Raw genomic sequence first — 5,636 nt, forward strand, 5'->3', positions numbered from 1 at the left:
AAAGAACTTCGACTAGTAGTACTAGTTATGTACGAAAAAGTTAGGTTTGGTAGGTGTTTCAAAGGCCTAGATTCCTTGTAACATATAGTAAATGCTCTGCGTCGTCCTCCACATAACCATCTTTGGCTGTCTCCGAACGCCATTTACCATGTCGTTTAAAAAGACGGTCTGGGACGTCTGCAATTGCCGCTGCTGTTGCTCCTCCAGCACGTAGGCTGTGAAGTCCGAATCTTGTCCTATCCAATTCGATTGATGCCAGTGCATCGAGTGCATTTTCTCTTGTTGTTGTGTAGCTGATTGGGCGGTTCATCTTTTTAAAACTTCCGAATTTGTTGTTTGATGTAACTGTGACCACTCTAAACAGATAGGAATCAGGCTCAGCAGGTACATACTTCATATACTCAGTTAAATTATATACTGGGCTGATCCCATTTCCGCAAGCGCTGATGCAAACCCAGTGTCTTTCTCTGCAGATATATGTTTTGCTTTTTGCTATGAACAGTTTCATAAAGCAATTTTTGTAGTTGACGTCACATTTGACGTCACATCTGTTCAGATTACTAATTTCCGAAAACCTAAAAAAGCCACAGAATCCCAAGAGAAAGATATTAAAAGTTCTAAGTTCTTGTCTTTCTTGCGAGTGTGATGTTGTAGTAGGCGTTTAAAGCCTGTCAAATTGTGAAAATACTGGATAGCGTAGAATGCGATTCCAATTTTAGGATAAGAATTGTTCATTTGGATTAGGTTAAGTATGTGCAACGCAACTGTTAGCGGTAGAGCTGGTAATTTTGATACGGAATATTTTCTACACCATGTATTCCATGACTTAAAAGAATAATAGTACGTTTTTATCGTGTTATTCGCTCTGGAATTTAAGATATATTCTGGTAGATCTTCTGCTAAATGCCTCAAATTTCGTTCTCCAAATGTTGCGTATAATGACTTGCAAAGAGTTCTAAAATGTAAAAAACATTGCCTATTGATTTTAAAATGTCTTAGGCCAGTGACGACACCGTCGTTGTCCCTGTGGATTCGGTTTATGTAAATTGCAGTTTGAAAGCTATTATTTTGCTTTTAAAATACTTTGAACCTATGGCAGATTTTTTGCACTCTCCTTGAGTAACGCATAAATTGGGATTGTCAAAGATCCTGAAGTTTTTAATAAATTTTTGGAAGTCCCCGGTTTGAATCAGTTAAAAATGGCCAAAAGGCTGCCGAAGGCCAGTATGGGGCCACTAGTGTCCCGAAGCTTTACAGGTCTGCATGTGCTTCAAAACCTTTGATATAGTTTGAATCGGGGGCACGGGTAAATTATTTTCCTTTTCCCACGAGGTATTAAAGGCGTTTACGCATTCAGTTTCCCGACAATAATATTTTGAGTTGAACCTGCCAACCTTTTTGTTTTCGTCATTAGCAAACCTATCTACGGTGAATGGACCCCAGAGGCTATTTAGGTATTCAAAAAAGCTTTTTGTGACTTCCCAATTGTCTGTGTCCGTATAATGACTTAATTTATCAGCGTATTGAATTTGGTTTCTTGGGACCCATTCGACATTTAAATCCATTTTTTGTTTCCTACAAATATCAAAAATATTTTCTGCCAATTCTCTAAGTTTTCCTTTAAGCTGCCTCTTTTTATTATACAATGGCTCGCGTAATTATCTGTCTTCCAAAGTACTGCTTTGTTGCTTAAAACTGATTTTAATGATTGTAGCGAATATTGTATAGCGTATAGCTCTTTCCACGTGGAGTGCATTATACTTTCCGTTAGTGTGAAATTCTTAATAGAAATATGCATTCTATTCTTGTGCCACGTGTGTGCACCCAGCCCTGTATTGCTAGCATCAGAACAAACGATTAACCAGGGAGTATCTCCCCGTGTCATTGGTCTCTTAGTGTGTTTTAGCAGATTGCTCTTCCAAAAGAACAGTTCTTTCACAGCTTCTGAAGCGTGTGACATGCTCATTCGGGAGTCCCATGATATTCGCGATTCAATAAAATAATAAACTCGTCTAATTTTCAGTTCGGCCAAATTGCCTATAACAAATTTCATGGACGTGATTTTTCCGCAAAATTTTGCTAATTTTCGTGCTGACGTGTACGGTAGGGAATCAAGAATGAATTGTAAACTCGAAAGAGTAGAAATTAATCGCTGGAAAGGTATAGAAAAAAGTTTTTTCTTCAGATCTAGACTAATGCCGAGCCATGTCATGTTTTGAGTGGGACTCCACAGAGATTTTTCGTTGTTAACGACAAACCCAAATTTCTTAAGCGAGCCTCGGACGAAGTTTGACGCCCTCAGAGTCGATTCATAGGTATTGCTTGTGCCAGCGCCGTCATAAAAAAAAAACATGCAAATTTTATAGCATGTTCTCACCAGTGTTTTACGAGGAATCGCATTGTTTTTGTGAAGGGGAATAAAGGGGACAGAAGAGAGACCAAACGGTAGGACTGTAAAAACAAAATACCTTTTTTCGCCATTTAATACCCAAGAAAATCCTAAATATTTTTGATGCTCTGGAGCAATTTCTATGTGTTTTATGTCAAATTTAAACATAAAACCATTTTCCTCAACAAATTCTCTGAAAATCGTGTTTGTTTACGTATCTCAAGTCAAGAATAAGTCTCTTCTTATTTTTGAACGAGCTAACGCTCAGTGGATTAACCACGTGTGGCTCAGTAGCCATCTCTTTTATTCTTCCAGTTTTAAGTAACTCGTGTAATTCCTTATTTAAAAATTGTCAAGAGCCGAACAGTTGTTTTTGAAAGAAGCCTTTTTAGGGGTGGTGAAAAAGGGGATTTTGTATCCGTATTTTATAAGTTCTAAAATAGTTTTATTAGTGCCTCTGTTCTCCCAGTAAGTAAGACGCCGCGAATAAGACCTATTGCATTCAGAAAAATTATATACAGTAGAAACAGTATCACACTTAACTTTTGCCTTTTCTTTAGGGTTGTTTAAGGTCAGGGCAGTCCTTTCGCCAATGTCCTTGTTTTCCGTATCCGAAACAGAGATCGTTGTTGGTAATTTCGCTGGTATTGATTCGCGAATCTTGGTTTATGTTGAGATAGCCCGTAGATAGGCCTCCCCGGAGGTGCAGATTGTGAGCCGAAAGGAATAAATTTTGATGCTGCGACTTTCTCTCGGTCGCCTTTTTCTTGTTCAGAGCCCGGTTTTCCGCAGCCTTCATCTTTTTGTCGTCGTCTGAATCGCTGGCAAGATCGTCGATGTCATATCTTACGACATCGTTGTCACTACTGAATAAAACGATCCACCTAGCTTTCAAAAATATAATCCTTGTAATACATAATCGTATCATAATTTTTCCTGTGATCCGGCTGGATATAACAGAATGAATCTAATTACAGCATGGGTCAATCAATTGCCGGGTGCTTCAATAGATTTCGACAGATTTATCATATAAATCTTAAATGGAGTTGTTGCACACAACAAATTAATTCTGACGAATTGAAAAAAATGTTCCAGTTGATTCCAGTCAGTTGATGCAATGTTTGCCAAAGAATTATTAAAAGTCTTTGTAATATATTATATACTGGCGTATTCTTTATTTAAAAATGTTTCTTGTGGATGCATCCTATTTTATGTGACATGTTCCTCTCTTAATTGAATGTTGTTGAGCTAAAGTAATCAGTGCATTTTATGTGCAATGGCCTTTGTACTGCAAACTTGTATGTGTTATGATGTGATGCAGATAGAAAATAACATAACCTCGTAACGCAGACGAAATAAGCAAACGCGCTAAAAATGTCTTTTTAACATTTGTTGCATTTAGGTTATAGTAGAAAGAAGATGTAGTACCAAGAATAGAGATTTCCATTTAAGTTATTTATTAGAGTTCATCAGAGAGCAAAACAGATTCAAGTATAAAAATCTTGCAATGCTTTTGGATAGATTGTCTTTCATCTTTTATCACATTTTTATCTTTTATCACCTGAACAGAATACCATTAATTCATCACTATTATTACTTAAATGACGTATGTAAACATAAATGTAACACTAGAGCAAAGTGGATCATAATTTGTCGAATTAAATTTCCTTTTTTTTAAATTTATTATAAACGTATATTTTGTTTTGTCACTTTATAGGGTTGGACATTTCACCTAAATATGTGAGAGTTTAAGTAAGTTGACAGTCAATATTTTTAACTAATTTTTATATTGATTAATTTTTTTATACGAAATTTACCTTTTTATACTATGGTTATGTTCTTGGCTGGTGTTGCGCTTGTAACAACGCATAAGATGCAGTTAGTAAGGTTACACATTAATTATTCTAAATAATTTGAAGAACGGAGTATATGTATTCCGGTAAAAGTTGTAGGTTTAATGCGTGGAAGACGATCCGCAACAAACAAATATTTACGTTAAATATTACAAATATTACGTTATTAAAAAGTACTGTTAGGCCACGTCGTGTAAAACCAGACTTAAGTGTTATTTAAGTCATATTGGCTCGCACCTAGGTAGTCAAAAAGCTTCAGTTTACTGACTGGTCCTTGTTTTTATTTAATTTAGTTTGATACCAAGATGGATTACTGTACAAAAGTTTTGGAAGCATCGCAAAAATTCTTTAAAATTTTGATCGCTTGAAGGTTGTAATCATAGGCATGATTTCGCAAGCTGTCGGCTTCTCGTCGTTGCTTAGTGAATTCAGAAATTGTGCTAACGTTCTGCGTAATTCAGTATTATATTGCTACCATTTTTATTATGTTGCTTTTCAATATGTTAGCCGGGATTTCAATGCATATCAGAGTCGCGATGCGGTATTTTCATACGCATGCAAGGCAATCTTTGCACCGTGTCACCGGCAAGCGGATCTCTCTCTTTCATTTTTTCTATCCATCCATCCAAAAAATTTGTAAAAGGCATTATACGTAATGTTATATAAAATATATATCCTAACAGGCAAATCAAAATTGCCATTAATAATCCATCTGTACAGATGTTTTAAATTTTGATGCATGTATTCTGCTGCATATCAGGCGTGACGACAAGCTACTGCATGCACATAACAAATCGCACTATGGCTCTCGCGCTTTGTTGCATTGCAATTTTATCGACTTTCAGGGCGAAACTATTTTAGTTGCAGAGCGGAAAAAGGGTTTATATGTTTGTACGTTATACTCTGTGTAGAATCCTGGTCGAAATGTCGGATTCTGTGCTTTTTAAGGCCCCTCCTGAACTTTAAATTTTAGATAAGCATCTGAGATTTCTCAAATTTCCATAATAGCAGTATTTGTAAAATTGTCGCCCTGCAAGTGGCACGTAATATATGAATATTTTAGGAATTATGAGTTGTTTTCTTTTCGATCAAATGGACCAAGAAATTAATTTCTTAGAAAATGGTTTTGCAAATGTCCTATTTGGTATTGGTAAGTTGTACCCGCAAGGGATATTATACAGAACCAAATCAAAGTCATTGTCCGACGACGTAAGCACCGACCAAAGACCTTTTTTGATTCTTACCTCTTTCCGTTTGTTAAAGTAAACACAGACTGTGATGCAACCTAAAAATCATCCAAGTTGTCCAATTGCATCATATATAAGAGCCAGAGCAAATTTGCATTTAATCAACAGTATCATTTTATTATATAGCTATTTCAGGTAGTTTGGGAC

The sequence above is a fragment of the Hydractinia symbiolongicarpus genome, chromosome 4 (assembly GCF_029227915.1).
Source record: "Hydractinia symbiolongicarpus strain clone_291-10 chromosome 4, HSymV2.1, whole genome shotgun sequence".
NCBI classification, from domain to species: domain Eukaryota; kingdom Metazoa; phylum Cnidaria; class Hydrozoa; order Anthoathecata; family Hydractiniidae; genus Hydractinia; species Hydractinia symbiolongicarpus.